Source organism: Podarcis bocagei (assembly GCF_964188305.1).
Source record: "Podarcis bocagei genome assembly, chromosome: 8".
Lineage (NCBI taxonomy): Eukaryota > Metazoa > Chordata > Lepidosauria > Squamata > Lacertidae > Podarcis > Podarcis bocagei.
In genome coordinates, this window is record NC_138133.1 from 31,709,135 (window position 1) to 31,728,039 (window position 18,905).

General features: G+C 43.1%; 1 long non-coding RNA gene across 1 annotated transcript; it reads left to right on the top strand.

The window, feature by feature from the left end:
• The first annotated feature begins 2,481 nt into the window (after positions 1–2,481).
• On the top strand, positions 2,482–11,326 carry LOC308592634. The gene is made up of 3 exons (XR_014010589.1): positions 2,482–2,966; positions 7,234–7,378; positions 9,505–11,326. It is a non-coding gene; the product is annotated as an uncharacterized lncRNA (long non-coding RNA).
• The last annotated feature ends 7,579 nt before the right edge of the window (positions 11,327–18,905 follow it).

The window sequence follows — 18,905 nt, forward strand, 5'->3', positions numbered from 1 at the left end:
TTTCCTAGAAAATGGTAAGATTACCTGGGGACAAAGGAGAAAATATATATTTATTCAAACTGGACTGGGCCACAGCAGTGGCAGTCTCTCTTCCTCTTCTCCTGCTCTCCAGAAGCCACTATGAGCTGCCCAAGGGAGGAAGCCAGCAACAGAGGCCATGGACAGGCAACGGGAAGCTCTCTCGCTGCCGCCATCCCTTGGAACAAGCACCTGCTCATCCTCCTCCCTGAGCTCAGTGACGGCAGCACCGGCGGGGGAAATCTGGACATTGTGGGATCAAATCAGAAGCAGGGACAGCTGTCACAATTCCAGGACTGTACCCTGGACACTTGGAGGGGATGAACTAGGCATGTTTGGATTTTCATGTCAGGGACATGAAAGCAGCGATCTATTGCAATAGATCTGACCGATCTATTGCGGTCAGATAACACAGGCATCCTTGGAATAGGCTGACCTTCTCAACAATATAAACCACTGCACATTTCTCAAAGAAGCTCTTGAGTGCAGCTCATTTTAAAGATTTCGGAACTGTTGATGTTTTGTCATGAGACATATCATTAATATTCTTTGTTTCGCTAATTAAAAAACAAACCAACTGAGTTTAATATGGAAGATTATACAGTCTGACCACCCCTTTTTGGTGTCTTCTACTGCAGAAAGCTCAGTCAAGGCCTGACCTTGATCATGAATTGGGCGCTCTGCTCCTCTCTGTATGCAAATGACACTAATTAATCCAACACAAACATCAATATTTTTGCAAAGCATAACCCCAAGTGCCGTTTTATGACCATGTAATTTACAAGGCCTTAAACTACATTAAAATTACCACATACAGTGTTTACAGTTTAATTACACGGCTATTTGCCTTACCCAATCAAGTGTTATTCATATAGTCCTTATCCACTGGCCCTAATCTTACCTAAAAAAGAAAACAAACCTTTTTGCGGGCACAATAAGAATAGCAAATATTTAGCAAGAGGAATTCTTCCAAATTGCTTCTTCTGTTTTAGTGAACATAAAAATTGTGTTTGTTCTAGCTAAAGTAATTGTCATCTGTCCGTTTGCACTATTTATGGATGTCTGCTTCTTCTGAATAATTTCCAGTGTGTAAAAATGGCACTAACAAAGGATTTTCTAATTTGAAAAGCATTAAGCCTGCACATCTAGAAGAATAAGGAGTGAATAACTTGGTGCTAGAATGGATTGTTTTATTGCAGATTTGCAGGTGGGGAATCACATTTTAAACTGCTCCTGAAGTGAAAACATGCTCTGCCAGCATAAACTATCATAGCAGGGAACAGGCTAGGCCAGAACCATTCCTCTTGCCATTATAGTGTTTTACTTGCAGGGAGTTTTGGGTCCATCTGCACTATACTTTTAAAGCAGTATTCAGTATTCAAGTACTAATCTTACAGTGGTGCCTCGCAAGACGAAATTAATCCGTTCCACAAGTCTCTTCGTCTAGCGGTTTTTTCGTCTTGTGAAGCAACCCTATTAGCGGTTTAGCGGCTATTAAAGACTTAGCGGCTTAGCGGCTTAGCGGCTAAAAGGCTATTAGCGGCTTAGCGGCTTAGAAAAAGGGGGGAGCGAAAAAAATCGCAAGACTCGCAAGACGTTTTCGTCTTGCGAAGCAAGCCCATAGGGAAATTCGTCTTGCGAAGCAGCTCAAAAACGGAAAACCCTTTCGTCTAGCGGGTTTTTCGTCTTGCGAGGCATTCGTCTTGCGGGGCACCACTGTACTTTTATTCTCCAAGATGACACTAGTGCAATAGACCAGGAGCTGCTAACACAGTAGCTGCAGGCATCTGCAATGGCCTTCATTAGCGCCTCTAGGCCCAGAACTTCATATATATAGATATGTAATTCCCTAGCTGTCTTAGAAAGAATATTTAGAAATAAAATGTTCAGGAAACTGTCTAAGCCAGCTGGACTACAGACCCTCCAATTTGCAGCTATAGTGCTGCAAATAAAACATATTAAGTGTGTTTTAAGTGCAATATACAATGTGATACTAGATGGTGATGGTGAGCCTTATGGAAAAAGCATTTTCAGAACAGTTTTTATATGTGTGTAGATTCCACCCAAGAGTCCCTATTTACCAGGAATGCCCCTGATTTAGACAAGCCGTCCTGGTTTCTGATTTGATCCCCGAATGTCCTACTTTTCCTTAGGATGTTCCTATTTTCATTAGAAAAATGTTGGAGGATATGGAGTTATCTGACCCCTGAGCTGTCTGAAGGCAATCCTATATAGGGAAGGGTTTTTTTTTTTAAAAAAAAATGTTTAATGTTTTATTATGTTTTTGAGTGAAGTAAGAGCTGTGATTGATAGGTGAGTCGTTTGGACACTAAGCAACAGGAATCCCTAGGGTCCTGAAGAATTTCCACTTCCCCATCCCCTCTGGTGCACTGCTCCTGCTTCAGTCTTATTTTCTACTGCTTAGAGCAGGCATAGGCAAACTCAGCCCTCCAGATGTTTTGGGACTACAACTCCCACCATCCCTAGCTAACAGAACCAGTGGTCAGGTGTTAAATGTTCGGAAAAAGTCAGAAACCCAAGGCAGTATAAGTTCCTCAACTACGTTTATTTAACATTTGTTAGTGACAACAGCTCACTCACAGGAAAACAAGAACCAAACTGACTGAACAACACAATAATAATGCCGAGCATGAACTGACCGTTGACAGTTGACAGTTGAAAGTGCATGCACTTATTTGCCATTAGAATGTTCGTCTACCAGTGCTTATACGATTGGTTAGAACACGCCTTGTAACATAAAATGTGTTAAACCCAATACCATACCTAGCTAACAATACCAGTGGTCGGGGATGATGGGAATTGTGGTCCCAAAACATCTGGAGAGCCAGGTTTGCCTATACCTGGCTTAGAGCCTCCATAGTTTGCCCTTCCTTTTTTTCTTAGTAACTATGATGCATCTATCCTGTGATGGGTTTGTCTGAGATCAGGTAGTCCCTAGATTGTATTTTCTCCAAATACTACCACACAATAAGTGGGTGTGGATGTTAAAGGATCCCCCTTTTCCCCAAAATAGCAAATGTGAAAACTTTAATGTTGATTCTTGCTCTGGGATTGTGTGGACAATGATGAGGAGGTTATAAGTAATTTAGATAAACAAATAGTATATATTAGCAATAGTTGGGGCATAATACCAATAGCAATAGTTGGGGCATAACTACCTAACATTCAGAACACATCTTAAGGCAGCCCTGTTCAGGGAAGTTTTTAATGTGTAACATTTTAGTGTATTTTTGGTTTTTGTGGAAGCTGCCCAGAGTGGCTGTGGAAACCCAGCCAGATGGGTGGGGTACAAATAATAAATTATTATTATTATTATTATTATTATTATTATTATTATTATTAAGTGTCTGCATACCCTCCAACATTTCTCTGATGAAAATAGGGCTGTCCTAAGGAAAAGTGGGACATTCCAGGATCAAATCTGAAACTGGGAAGAGCTTCTGTAAATCCAGGACTGTCCCTGGAAAATAGGGACACTTGGAGGGTCTGTGTCTGCCACTATGGAAGGGATTGCTGTGTCTCAACCACTGCTGACAGATATCTTCTGATTCTACTACCTTTCAGAGCAGTGATTTGCTTACAAGTCCCCCACTTTCCCATTGCATTTTAAGTGCCTTTGCTTGCCCTAATGTATAATGCCCTATCAAGGGTTTCAAGTAGGTCCTTTATCCTCTATCTATCATCTATTTATATATATATATAGAGAGAGAGAGAGAGAGAGAGAGTGAAGCACAGAGTCATGAAAGGTATACCATTGATATGGGACATGGGTGACACTGTGGTCTAAACCATTGCGCCTCTTGGGCTTGCTGATCAGAAGGTTGGCGGTTTGAATCTGCTCAACGGGATGAGCTCCCGTTCCTCTGTCCCAGCTCCTGCCAACCTAGCAGTTCGAAAGCACACCAGTGTGAGTAGATAAATAGATATTGCTGCAGCAGGAAGGTAAACGGCACTTCCATGCGCTCTGGCACTTGTCATGATGTCCCGTTGCACCAGAAGCGGTTTAATCATACTGGCAACATGACCTGGAAAGCTTTCTGTGGACAAATGCCAGGTCCCGCAGCCTGAAAGTGAGATGAGCACCACACCCCATAGTCTCCTTTGACTGGACTTAACTGTTTAGGGGTCCTTTACCTTTTCCCTTTACCTTTTACCATTGATATGCAGTGATGGTGAGAGATGAGGAATGACCGCTCCCTGCTTAAAACGGGGGGCGCCCTTTGTGTGGGCGCGTGCAGCCCTTGGGTCTGGAGCGGCCCCAACAGCATAGGCTTGGCTTTGCCTTCCCTCAGGTGGGATACCTGGAGGTCTCCGCCTACCTCAGTCAGTTGTCCAATCCCACCAGGGGGAAGCGTTGCCAAGGAGACCAGGCCAGGTAGGGGAGGGATTACCTGCCCACACAATAGAGGGAGGATCTTACCTAGGAATCCTCACTTTGCTCCAGAGCTTCTCCCACCCTACCCACCCTCAGTTAATGTCTTATTTTGCAGGTTAACTTTTCTTCACAGGTTTTGCAGGTTAACTTTTCTTCACAGGTATGCGGGCGCTGCTACGTTAAGGTCGCTGTTAAAGGGCCGGAAAGGAATTTCCCTGCATTGGCAGGTTTCGCCTTTCCCGTAGCAAAACGTCACAACTTTGGCGGTATCAGGCCTTGGGCGGAATCCTTTTGTCCATCTTCCTCTTGCGGCGGCGATACCAGGGTTCCCCGTTAAAGGGGTTTTCTGAAGGGAGGCTTTGGCCGTACACCGAAAGGTCGTCATTGCTCTCTCCTGCGGCGGCGGCGTTACGGGGGCGGCCATCTCTGCTTGAACATATGTTCTCCAGAGCCGGCCCATCCCCCACACACACACTGGATAACCCTGATGCTCCCTAGGTCCCCGGCTGGGGACCAGGGAGGGAGAACGCCCAATGCCTGAGCCAAGGTCTACCCACATTTGAAATCTAATAAAGTTGTGGCCAATTTAATCCCATAGCACGTTGTCTTGAGTCGTTATTCCACATGACGGGGGGACCGTGCAGGATCTGGGGACTCCGCCTGCCCACGCAAAAGAACTCCAGTATCAAGTAGCTTTGGTTTCTATGCAGGCTTGAGGTGGTGGTTTGTCTTAAATTTAATGTGCCTTCGAAGTTGGCAGTCATTTGTGTGCTTATCTCCCAATATCTTATGTATCTAAAATTGGATTTTTGAGTACAAAGCTGACATGTTATGTATAGTTGCATATAAAATATTCATTCTCAAACTCTTGCTGACACAATGCTTTCATTCTCCATGGGTCTTGTGGAATGTGGTCTCAGATATTGTGGCAGATTAGAAATCAGCCTGCCTCAACCGTTGTGTCCTTTACTTCAAGGTCTCCCAGGGCATCTACCCATGTGATAAGGCATGAGAGACCAGTTTTCAGGACGGAATCCATGCATGACACAGCCTGCCTAAACCAGAGGGCAAGGACTGAAAGATTAGTAATATGCGGGAAGATGAAACATTAATTTGATGGAAAGGGCAATCAGAGAAACCAAACTGTGAATTGATCTGTTTATAGTTGACTAGAAGGGGGGGGGAGAGAAAAGAAAAAAGGTGGGCGCTGATGAAAGAGCATGCTTTTCAGAGTGAACTGCTTTTGAAATGAATGTCAGCTCCTTGATTCGTATTGAGAGGTATCCAGAAATCCTTTACTCGGGAGGCTGATCAGATGTGGCAGCTTCTGCAACAAGCAACTTGCCCAGTGCTATGAAGAAGAAACCGCTGACAAGAGTGTGTCTGCGATGGTCATTTATGCTAAGAGTCAAAGTGGATGTCCTCATCAATGAGCAGATGACATGTTAAATAAGTGCTAGGGTCGAATGACTGGCAGGCAGGAAACAGGGCATGAACGCGATTCCAGATTGCTAGTTTCTAAATTCAATCCAGCTTCTTTCAAGCTTCTATGGCCAACGCTTATTAAGCACTATGCTGGAGCAGTAGGGGGTTTATTCTATGGGTGTAAAAGCAAGGAGAAGGCAAACAGACATGTCACCTCTCTGCCAAGGCGGAGAACGTAGAATGACACCAGCACTTCCTTCTCCCTCAGGATCCTCCAAAAACCCAGAGAGGTCGTCTCCCCTCCTGTGTCCCACAACAACTGCCCAGGCAATGCATACCTTCCAACATTTCTCTGGGCAGCTTCCAACCCATATAAAACACAATAAAACATTAAACATTAAAAAACTTCCCTATACAGGGCTGCCTTCAGATGTCTGCTAAAGGTTGTATAGTTACTTATCTCCTTGGACAAATGGCCTGATTCTGTATATGGCAGTTTCCTGTGTCTTACTTATTTACTATGTCAGCTGGCTACTTTTTTTTCCTTTTTAATTGTTTTAAAGCTTTTAATTATGGCTTGGGAGGAACTTTGGCCCTGTCCTATAGCATAACAATATCTAAGTATATAAGATAAATATATTTCCTTAAAAGCAAATTTGATTATAAAAAAAATCACAAATCAGTCAATGGATATTACAAGTTTAGGGCAGATATATTGGGAAGAAACATATAATGTCCATTCTAAATATATTCTGTGAATATATATTTGAGCGAGAATGATATAAAATGTACAGTACAGGCTATAAATTCTAGAACAGGTGTAGCTGGTGTAAATATATTTCTTTATCTCACTGATTGGATTTTGCACCTCCCTGCAAGATTTCTGTGTACCGGGAAAGAGAAAGAGGTTATGTGTACAGATGGTTAACTGCTGAAATGCCCAGAAGGTTCAACTCATCTGCGCTTGCGAAGATGAGGAGAATTTTCCACTGACTAATTCGCAGGTGTTTTGAAAGCTCTGGATTACATTCAGGTTTTGCTGTTCTGTTTTGTTTGATCAAATGCCTTAGGTTAGATGTTGAAAATGTGAATATTTTTTTTAAATTATTATTATGTCCAAGTGGTTATAAGAGCATCAGTACTGCTCTCTAGAGAAAAACGGGGTTCAGAGAAACCTTTTGGCATTTGGACCTCACAGCCATTACAAACCAACGCCTTGGGCTTCCACTGTCCCTGGGCTGCCTCTCCTTTTCCATGACACATTGCATCGCCTCAGGTCAACGACTTAGAGCTCGCCTGCCCATCGTCATCATGGTCATAATTTGGCAAGCAATAATAATTATTTTCCGCCTTATGCTAGGCCTTTCTCTTGCTCTGTCCTGCGCTCTTTTTAGCCTACAACCAGAATGGCAGCAAAAACGAGCAGGTGTTTAGGAAGCTTGGCTGCTGAAAAGCGATGCGCAAGTGTCACTCTCCACTAGAGTAGGCTGTGTTGGCACTGCACTCTGGCTGCTATCCGTCGACAGTGAGCAGGAAGAGGTAACACAATGCTTCTTTTAATAACAAGTTTAATAGTGAGCTGGATGAGTAAAATTAAGGGCTACACTCAACAGCACGGCACGATTATGGGCTTATGCAGATGACGGGTGAATCTGTATCTCAGGTTATTATCCTATGCATGCTTACATGAGATAAATCCCTGTTTAACTCAGTCGTACTTATTCTGAGTAGCCATGCAAAGGTGCAATACTGTAGAACACCGTCTACCTACAGTGTGTGTGTATGTAGATACACCTGTGTTATGGTTTACACATTTTTAAAATCTAGGTAGATGTATACTGAAGAAGCGGTGTGTGTGTGTGCACACGCGCACAGTCTTTCTAGAACTAAATAAGAACCAACCCAGTTGATAAATGTTAATCTTTTTGGTTTTCATGTAGAAGCAAACGATGGTTTTATATCTTCATATAACTAGAGGCGGAGGAAGGGGGAGGTGGGGGTGGAGCCCCCCGGGTGTATTCGCTGAAGGGGGTGACATTTGGCACACTGCCCACCCGCGACTCCCAAGCCTACCCCAAAACATTGGGGAAAGGAGGGAGCTGCGCTGTGTTGCCAGTGGCATTCCCCCCTTCCCCCTTCATTTTGACAGCTTGGGGGAGGCTTGGGAGTCGTGGGCAGGCGGCACGCCGAATGTCCACCATAGGTGGCTTGCTCCGCCCCCGGCTGCAGGGCACACATATCGCTCCGTGTACCCGAGTGGCTATCCCCGCGCCTGAGAGGGCACCCTCCACACCCCACACCCCTCGGGAGCACGCCCGCCTTGGGCAGTGCAGGCATATGCTCTGCTGCTGCATATGACATCTTCGTGTCTGGAATTTTATAAAAAGCTTTTCTTCAAAACATTTAAATTAGCGCTCTTCCACTGGAAGAGTACAGTGGTACCTCGGATTAAGTACTTAATTTGTTCCGGAGGTCCGTTCTTAACCTGAAACTGTTCTTAACCTGAAGCACCACTTTAGCTAATGGGGCCTCCTGCTGCCGCTGTGCCGCTGGAGCACAATTTCTGTTCTCATCCTGAAGCAAAGTTCTTAACCTGAAGCACTATTTATGGGTTAGCGGAGTCTGTAACCTGAAGCGTATGTAACCCGAGGTACCACTGTACAGCGGATGAATTCTTAACTTTCAAAAAATTGTTTCGCATAACAATTACTAAGAAAATTTGCTGCTTTTTTGCCTTTCTTTTTAAACATAAGATCACCAGATGTATAGGATTGTCTATCCTATACATTTCTACTCAGAATTAATTTTAATTGGTCCAAACATAGAAGCATAGAATCCTAGAATTGTAGAGCTGGAAGGGGCCCTTGGTTATCTGGTCCAGCCCCTGCAATGCAGGAATCTCAGCTAAAGTATCCATGGCAGATGGCCATCCAACCTCTACTTTGAAACCTCCAAGGAAGGCGAGTCATCTGAACATGGTTTGCTATGGGAATGTGGTATACAAATAAACAGTGATGACACTGAGAACATACACATATGCTAATAATGACTAAAATAAGACCCATTGATCTCAATGGGTCTACTCAGAGTATGAGGCACTTGGATGCCACCCATAACTTTCAGTGGGTATTTAGTCATTCGTTGGGCACTTATTCAGCCCAATTACCTGCACTTCATAGTACAGTGGTACCTCTAGTTATGAACTTAATTCGTTCTGGAGGTCCGTTCTTAACCTGAAACTGTTCTTAACTTGAGGCATGCTTTCGCTAATGGGGCCTCTTGCTGCTGCGCCGGCGGCGGCACACAATTTCCGTTCTCATCCTGGGGCAAAGTTCTCAACTTGAGGTAACTCTTCCAGGTTAGCGGAGCTTCTAACCTGAAGCGTTTGTAACCTGAGGCGTTTGTAACTCGAGGTACCACTGTACAAGATAAGGAGAAGGAGAAGGAGGCTCTGGGGCTCTGCGGGGGTGGGGCAGTGGACTCCCAGATGGGAAGTTGGGGTTATATAATGATGAGGTTGGGGCCCTCTGGAAAAGATGCATTGGTAACATAGAAAAGTATCCTGGCCAATGTCAGTTTCACAGATTATAAGACAATTGGAGGCAGGACCATGCATGGAAATGCTTTTAGGAATCTCTCTTTTAATTGTCACGTTTCATTGTTAGAAATGGAAGCCGGGCCCAAAGCCTAATGAACAGGGGTTCCTGTGTGGAAAGTGAACTGGGAAGGGGCTGCGACTGCTTTGGGGATTCCGCTTTCCCATTCTTGTGCAAATGGTGAGGACAGAGGTCCCCTTCAGTTTCTCATGAACGCACCATCAAACAACTCCGAGCTTCTCAAAACAGCAGCAGCAGAATCTTATTTCAGCAAAGAAGGGGGACAAATAATGAAAAACAGCTTCCGAAAGGTTGCTCGGCAGTGTGAGAACTTGGCCCTGCAGTTCACAGCATTCCAGTAAACAGAGTGCCAGAAAAATAATAATCGGGATATACTGAGCTGAGGTAATGCTGGCAAGAAGCTACGAAAGCCTAACAAAAGACCTCTCCCCCTCCCCACCCGCCCGCAAAGAAGCGCTCTTCATTGCTCCTTGTGTTTTCCTGTCAGAAGAGGCTGTGGGGCTTGTTTCCTGGCAACGTGCCCCAGCTCCTTCGCTCCGCTGAGACCCATCTACCCCTAGGGGGAGCCCATCGGCTGTCAGCCTCCAGCAAGAACCTGTGTTTAACTAGCTCCTTCTGGGATGCAGGCGAGCTTTCTGAGAGCACAATTAGAGCATCTGTCATGAGCAGCAGAACCAGTGCGAGGTGGCGAAAGGTTTTGGTGGCTGCTGGAGTCTTTTAGAGCTAAATCATTGGGAAGTGCATAGAGGCCAGTTTGGATGACCTGTCCCTCTTCCTCGCCTATCTTTTTTATTATTTTAAAGGGAAGGGGGAGTTGTGTAAAAACCCACGCGATAAATCTTTCCTGCTTGTCAGAGATTTCAAGTAAACAAAATAATAGTTCTCAGGAGAGGTTTATGCTAAAACATAGAAATTTCCTCCCCTTTTAAGTCTGCGGGTGTTTATTGCTTTTTCAATGTACGTTAGCCAACGCTGCACTTTTTCTTTTTAACAAAAATACATCTTAGAGATTCTATCGGCATCTTACAGCCTAAATTTCTGCAACCAGCTTCCCAAGCCTCCACTGATTCGCCATTTCTCCCTCCACTTTTCTTTGGATCATGTGTTCGCCAGCGGGTACTGTGACCAGTGTCGACTTTTTACCTTTGAGAGTTTTGTAAAAGAAGGAATATACAGGTGCAGATTACAATGCTGCCATCAACAGAGGTGAACTTGCTGAAATTCCCTCTTCTGCAGCCCTGGCCTGCATTGCATCTGGTCACTGTGCATATATCACTGTCCAGCCAGCCAGATTTGCGTTAGAAGGAACCATTGCCGCAGAAGCACAGACACATAGAAGAGGTGATAACTCCCCGAATTGCCCAGCCTACAATTTAACTGAGTTACATTTCTATGATTGAACAACAGAGAAGAGGGGCATAGCATAGAAGAGGAAAGAAGTGCTTTCCTCGAACAAAACAAGAATCTAGGATGCACTACATTTATTTCAGGATTTATAAACTGCTTCCCAACATGTTTTCAAAGTAGTATACAAGAGAACTACTTATATACAACATATATAATAAAAATGAAATATACATAACAATCTAAATTTTTTTTTGAAGCATCAAGTTACAAAATTCTATATAGCATACAATATAAAATGGCTGAGTCACTCTTCAGGGAAAGCTCTCTTAAATAATTTATAGTGCTGGGTGCTTGTTGAAGTTGAGTTGGAATCCGAATCCACAGATCAGCTATATGCATGTAAGAGGCAGGGCCGGTCCACCCATGAGGCAGGGTGAAACAGTTGCCTCAGGCAGTGAAAACTCCCGAAGTGGCCCCTCCATGAGCACCCCACCCACCCTGCCACCTCCACCAGTGTCAGAGAAATGGGGCTAGCATTGGCGCAAATTTCTGGCAAGTTCTCAATGGCAGAGTAGTGGCAGCAGGGCAGCACTTCTCATTTCGCCTCAGGTGGGATGTGCCAGCCCTGTGAACAGGGCCTTATGCTAGAGCTGGATGTGCTGGGTTGCTCTTGAAGAAGGATTCAGATCAATAAACTCGGAGGAATTCAATGTAACTCCCAACCCACCAGAGTGGATTTAGAGGAGGTGCAGGGGCACACAGGTAAAGGCGAGGGGGAGAGAGCCCTGTGGCGCTAGCGGGAATCATAGCTCTGGCTTCCACTATCAGAATGGGTTTGTTGAATTCAGCGCACTGTATCTTGGCATTCATTATGGACCTGTGGGGTTTTTTCTTCTATCCAAAACAACTCCTTTAAGTGTTTGTTGTGGGGGAGGAAGGGAAAGGAGATTATTAGCCGCTTTGAGACCCCTAAGGATATCAAATCCAAACTCTCCTCCTCCTCCTTCCTTTAGGCATTCACCTCCACGACTTGGTTGCAACGCATGCACAAGGTTGTACCTTTGTACTTGTGTTAATTTATCCAGCATGGTTAACTCTCTATAGTTCAGCACCCACAATTATTAAATGGAAAGCTTACGTCAGCTGCAACTGTGCAGTAGGAGAGCCAAGGTCATCATTTAAGTAACCTATTGCATTTCCAATCAGATATATTAATCAGACCGAAATATGAAGCAAAGTGCTAAAAGTCACCAAGCATTTCAATGGCAGAGTTTCAGCAAGAGGCCTTATTTTTCCTCCTGGCTGTGTTTCCTAAAGATTCAGTTATGTATGTTACATATAAGTTTACTTGTAATGCTGATATATAAAATGGGTAGTGATTTATGATCTTCATAATATGTTACCCTCAGCTGCTGCCAAATACCACAAAAATTTCCCAACACAGTAATTTGATTAGTAGCTGATTTGACAATGCAAAACACAAGCAGATACTATATAAACATTGGGCAACTGAACAATAAGGTGTGCACAGTGGCCCCCAGTTTGGCTGGAATACTAGCCTGTGGATGATTTTCCCAATACAGTACTGAAATGCTTTAGTCTTCAATGAGGGGAACTGATGTAATATCTTGTGAAGTTTGCCAGAGAGCTGTCAGGCTGGACTGAATTTGTGATCCAAAGTATATATTGGCACATAAAAAGGCATGAGATCAAAATGCTACAGTGCATAGAATAGTTTCAATGTTCTGAAGTAAACTCATTCATGATGCTTAAGGGGCAGTTTATCCAGTAACCAAACAACACATATAACATTTTCTCAGAAATTATTTACTTTTGTAACCACTTTGGAATCTTGTTTTTCCAAGAAAGGATGAGTACGTAGTTGTATGCTACAATGTGATTCTATTACCAATAATAAATATTAACTAGAATCTATGCTCTTCTACTTGCCAGACATATTTACTATCTGGGAAGGCAATGCTATGGGTTGACAATATTTTGTAGGAACTTTAATCTCTTTCACTATGTAAAAAACAAAACAAAACACCAAACACCTCCAAACCGAATGGCTTACAATGAAAAAATGTGTCTACAGTAAAAGAAAAGGCCCATGGGATGCAGATGTTGGGAGTAGATGCCGCAGTGTGGAATGGCCTTGCTGCATAGAATGAAAAAATGGAGAAGTACTTAAGTACTGGCGAGAGTGAGTGTACATCCTTCACACAAACAAAGGCAATCTTGTGTAAAGACAGAAGCTTTAATATAGGGGTAGCCAAAGTGCTGTCCTCTGCTTTGTTGGACTACATATCCCATGATGATCACTGCTCATGTCCGCCAAGACAGATTGTTGCTGCAGTCCACCAATGCCTGCAGGGCGCCATGTTGGCTACCCCTCATTTAACATAGCAGGTTTTAAAAATCAAGAAATTTATTAAGGTAAGTAATTGAATGACTGCAAGGGCTCAGTCTGCAGGATGCAGAGGTAGCCTTTTTAAAAAAAGGGACATATAAAAATAGGTAAATTGATGAAGATTTACAGGTGCAAGTCCTGGGGGAAAAAGTATATCAGATATAGCTGGCTTGACAACCCCATTTAGAGAGCAACCCAACAGGGAAACTATGGCATTGTGAATAAAAGCCTTCAGAAACACTAAAAGCAGCACTCACAGGCAGAGATGAAAAAGCTCTAAATTGCTATGATATGTCACAGCCTGTCAATGTATTAATAGATGCTTCTAAATCAGGCTTGGGAGTGGGGCATAAAAACTTCAACGGAGCCAAAATAAAATTCTGCTCAAAAAGAAAAGAAAGATTAAGTACAGAATATTCACTAGTGTGTAGTAGGGTGCTGAGACAACGCAGATCACAGACATCTGGTGTTGCTGCTGCTTTGTAGCAAAACAATTCACTAATGGCATTTGGGGAAAGAGAAATGAAGGGACTCTTGGAGAATACACTTCTGTCATGGAAAATCTAAACTGGCAATGGGAAGTACAGCTCCGTGCCTCCTCGGACTTTGGCCTCCATTAGCTGCATGTACATGCTGTGTGCCTTCTTCATAAATATGCAGCAAGGCCAACCAGTGTGAATCAGAGGGAAGGCACATGTGCCATTTAGGCTATCAGGTAAAGTTTCCTGGGGCAAAAGGCAAGAAACAGGTATTCTCCCCTGCTTGCTGCCAGTCACAAATGTTACTGGAGTGGTTTTGGAAAGCAGCTGTTGGGAAGAGATCCTACAAATGATCTAAAATAAGGCCAAGCTGGAATTTGGTCATGATGATTGAAAAAGTATAGTTTGTAGTGAGAGGAAATAAATAAAGCAGCTGTTTTCTAGCAGTAGATTCAACAGACTGAAAAGAGCTTTCCATGTAAGTGAAGTTCCTCCAACCATCACTATCAAGTTTACTTTCAAAGAAAGGAAACCTATTGGCTGCAACTCTCAGAAAATATTTATCCTTCCAATTCCTATTGGTTTACCTTAGGGCTTATCAACTCTTACCTTTCCTCTGCTGTTTCCAGGCATGATATGTGCTTTAAAGCTCTGTGTCCTAGACCCTTTTCTTTTGCTCCAGAGCTTTCCATGCAAAAACCCACTCTTTAAGCTCAGTTAGAGCAAACAGCAATCTGTGGAGAACCCCAAACTGCTGTTTGCTCTGATTGAGCACTAAAGAGTGGGTTTTCATGAGAAAAGATCCACACTCAGACATAGAGCTTTTAAGTGTGGACCTGTGTTTGGAAAGAGTGGGGCAAAAGCTAAGTGTGGATAAGCCCTTAGTCTTAGGTATCACCCTTAATCCCTCTTTGTGACATTGTAATTACAGATCATTAAGAAGCATTTTAAAAGCGGCAGTGAGAAACTCGGATTTGCCTATCCAGTAAATGGAAAGGAAGTAGGGGTTCTCCCCCCCTTCCCTCTCTTTTTTTCTCAGGCGGCCTGAATGTGTCGCTAACTAGCAATTTGGCAGCAGACTTTAGCAAATAGCTGCACACTAAATGGGTTTATCCTTAAACATAATGCTCTTTTCCATTTTAACTGAGCATAAAATTGTATCTTTAAAGGATCTTCAGGCAGGGAAGCTTGATGCCTCTTGAGTAGTTCAGTGTGACATATGGTCCGTCTTCCCAAGCAAGGGTTTTATCTGCCACATATAGTTTCTGCAAATTTGAGCTAATGTTGCTGGGAAAACAAGAAGGGATTTATGCCCAAAAACTAAAGAAGGGAATAAAAATAACCTTTCCTCTACATACCTCATGTACTTACCGAAGCATATTGGCCGTGTTCCAAGGGACATGGAACTCTGTTCTAGCAAGGACTTTGCCATCGTCAGGGAATGTTCCATCAGCACAAATCTTCCTAAGTAACAGGATAATTTCCCATATGTAGATGCTTCCATACCTTTTTGCACTCTATAAGTCAGAGCTTTGTTCATGCTCCAGGTTTGTTTGTTTGTTTGTTTGTTTGTTTAAACTGGCTAGATGCTCACTTCTCCATAGGACACCTTAGGCACCTTAAGCTCATCCCAGGAATCTGACCATGTGGACAGGACTGGAATTATTGCTCTGGCCCTACCGCATGTTAGCTTTGTGGGATGGCAGGACCATTGGGCCTTTACCTAATGGCAGAAGCACTAAAATGTACTTGACCCTTACCTCTTCTCTCATCCCTTGATGAAGCCACCTCTGAATTTCTTGCATTGAAAATACTTTGTTTTTGAAGTGATGCTAGTTGATTTGAAAACTCTAGAGATGTGGTCTGGAGTTAGGGATGAGCAGGAATGTGGCCAAGTTGGTGGGTTAAGCCAAAGATTCTACAAGAGGATAAGGTTGCATGGAGCCTGACAAGGAGCTCGTGAAACCGAGTGAACAGGAAACAAAATGGGAAATGTGGTTCAATGTAAGTAAGTGTAAATTGGGGCACTGATGGGATCTGAGATGGTGGTGACTGATGAGGAAAGAGATCATGGTGTCACAGTTGGTAGATCAGTGAAAACATCAACCCAATGCTTGGCCACCATGGAGAACAGAATGCTTACATAGCCCCTCCCCTGACCTATCAAGGCTCTTCTCTTGTGTTTTCTGTCTGTGATGTTTCATCAGTGATGGCTCCTTCACATATGTCCTACATTATTTGGACTTGCAGCCATCAAATAGTGAGCATATGACATATGGATGTCTGGATGAGATTTTGGGAACCAAACTCTAAATATCACACACACACACGCCCTACTGTGTTCCTTTTATTTTGTAAATTTTAGCATTCAAAGACAACTGCACTAAAATACCAAATAATAATAATAATAATAATAATAATAATAATAATAATAATAATACCTTTATTACAATTCATCATGCTTTCTCAACCCTTTTCTGCCTTAGGTAGTGACCCATTTGAGTTGAATTAGAGAGACAGAAGGGGAAATGCTTTCTACAAATCTTTTCCTTCTCTTTACCTCTTCAGTCAGTTGTGCTTTGTTCGTAGATAATTTATTTAAGGAACAGATGAAGGCAAATTCAGTTCTAGCTGCTTTTAACAAGGAGCAAGCTTTGACAATTTGAATGAGAGTGATTTTTGAGGAGGGGAGGCAAAAGATTATTTTTTTTAAGTTTTCAACAAAGATAAAGTAAAATCTACCTCTGTCAAGCTACTGTTCTTCAGTCAGCCACATGGTAAGTAAGTCTGAAATGAAAGAAGAAACCGTATTTTTAAACACTGGAATAGGCATGTGAAAACATCTGCTTTTATTATGCATGTATGAATTTTCTCTAGTTATTTCCACAATTAATCCACTAAAAAGTAGCACTGAACATTCAGGGCACTTAGACTGCATCTTATATCACCCCCCTTGAATACAATGGGGTTCTGAGTAAACACACACTGGAATGCACTTTATAAAAAACATACCAAAAACAGCAGATTTCCATAATTGGTATTTTGCACATGTTCAGCAGTTTTCTAGCTAATGCACAAACACTCATGGGTTTTCTATTGTGACAGGCTATGTCCTGTTCCAACAGATGACTGGCTTGCCTTTGAGCAAAGTGCTGAGCTGATGTCAGTAGTGGCCAGAGTATCAGTGGTCAGAGTATTGGGGCAGCAGTACTTACCTGACTTTTCATCACTACTCTTGCTGTGACTTTCCAGGAGAGGGAGTACAAGGAGTTTGGTGCAGTACAGATGCACTGGCAAGAGCTCCAGATTGGCTGCTGCACACTGACTGCTACTGGCTGTTGTATATATTTGGGTGGAACTAACTGAATTACACAAAAGCTCATACGACATCACCAGTTTTTTCCTTTTCTTGGCAGATCCCTGATTACAGCCAGAAAGTGTGTAGCTCTATTCGGAACACTTATGTACAAATTTGTGGTTTTCCTAGCCAAAAATTAAAATCATGGATATTCATTTACTTGACACAATCATAAACTCAGGGCATTCCTCGATAATAAAAACTCAGACATTATTCTTAGCACTGTCAGCGCAGATGCAGTACTAGTAACAGGTTATTCTGTCTCAAAAAATGGGTGTGCTAGCAGGACACATCTGCCCTCAACTGCTGGAGAGCTAAAGTACAAATATGACAAAAACTACATCAGGGGTGGGGAACCTGCCGGGAAGGGCTCTAGCTCAGTGGTGGAGCTTCTGCGTTGCAAGCAGAAGGTGCCAGGTTCAATCCCTGGCATCTTCAAGATGCGCAGGGAGAGAACCATGTGGGATGTGAAACACAAGAGCAGTCAAGTACAACATTCCTAGAGTGAACATGTTTACACATGGGGAGGAATGTTTGTCCTGTCAGCAGGTAAGCTTCCTGTTCCCTTCTGGGCTGGGACAGACTTCCTCTGCACGTGACTAGAGGTGGGGGTGGCCTCACCTGTGCAGGTAACAACAAAAGCACAGGGCAGGGCAGCCATCTCTCTCTTTGACTACACGCATTGAAGAAGCAACATCTGCTTAGCCAAAGATGCTCCCTTGGCTTCCAGCTTCCAGCCAAGAGAGGACAGAGGGACTGTCTCCTTATGAGATAGTTTCCAGGTGTATGGAACTTTTCTAAGCTAAGTCTGCCTTCTGGGATCCAATTGTGAACAGAATATGAGCAAACTCTTTTTATACTTTTATAGAAGACTGTGTCATGTCTTATATTTTATGAGGGAATACGGGGAAAATACCAGAACAGTTATTATAGAAGCTTTAGCAAGCCTGAGCAAATGCATCCATTGCCAGTTTAAAAATAGGAATGTTACTCTGCTAAATGGTGGACTTGTTTACACAAGTTGGAAAGGCTATAATTCAACAATATATCCTCTCCTGCATCCCTGAACATTCCCACAAACCATGCTTGAAACCTCGGAGGACCATTGCCAGTCAGAGGAGACAGTTCTGAGGTAGGTGAACCAATGATCTGACTTGGTATACATCTGCTTCCTATATTCTTATGAACTCCAACTCCTATCAACCTCAGCCTGCAGGGTGAGTGATTAGGGGTGGTCAGAGTTGTACTTCAACAACATCTGTCGGGCTCCAGGTTCCTCACCCCTGAACAAAATGAGCAAAACAAATAAAAGGCCAAAAAAAGGGACATGAAATAAGTTTGTGAAACAATAGCACATTGCTGTTTCTATATGCACACCCTAGTTGTAAATGGCTAGATGAGTGATAAGTTGAGAAAGCATTCAGTCCATAAACGGCTTCAATAAAGAAACTGTAAAAACAGTCCATGATGCGGCATTTATGAGCAGGAATTGTGGCGCTCATCTTTAGTGATGCCATTGGCATTATCCCATTATTTGTGAGAAGATCTATAGAACTGTAGTCTTTCTAGTGCACAGCACTTGCAATAGTAGTATGCTTGCAATCTGATGGAACAGAAGAATAGTGTTTTCCTTGTGATAAAATTTTGCTGATTGAATGATGGGGAAATTCTGCTATTAGCGAAACAACGTATATTTCCTTCAAAGAAGACACTTGCTTCTAGGGCCAGAGGGTGGTGGCAATTTCACATCTATTGTGTGTGTACACACACAAACACAATCATTCTAGAAAAAGATAGAGCGCTCTCTCTCTCTCTCTCTCTCTCTCTCTCTCTCTCTCTCTCTCTCTCTCTGTGT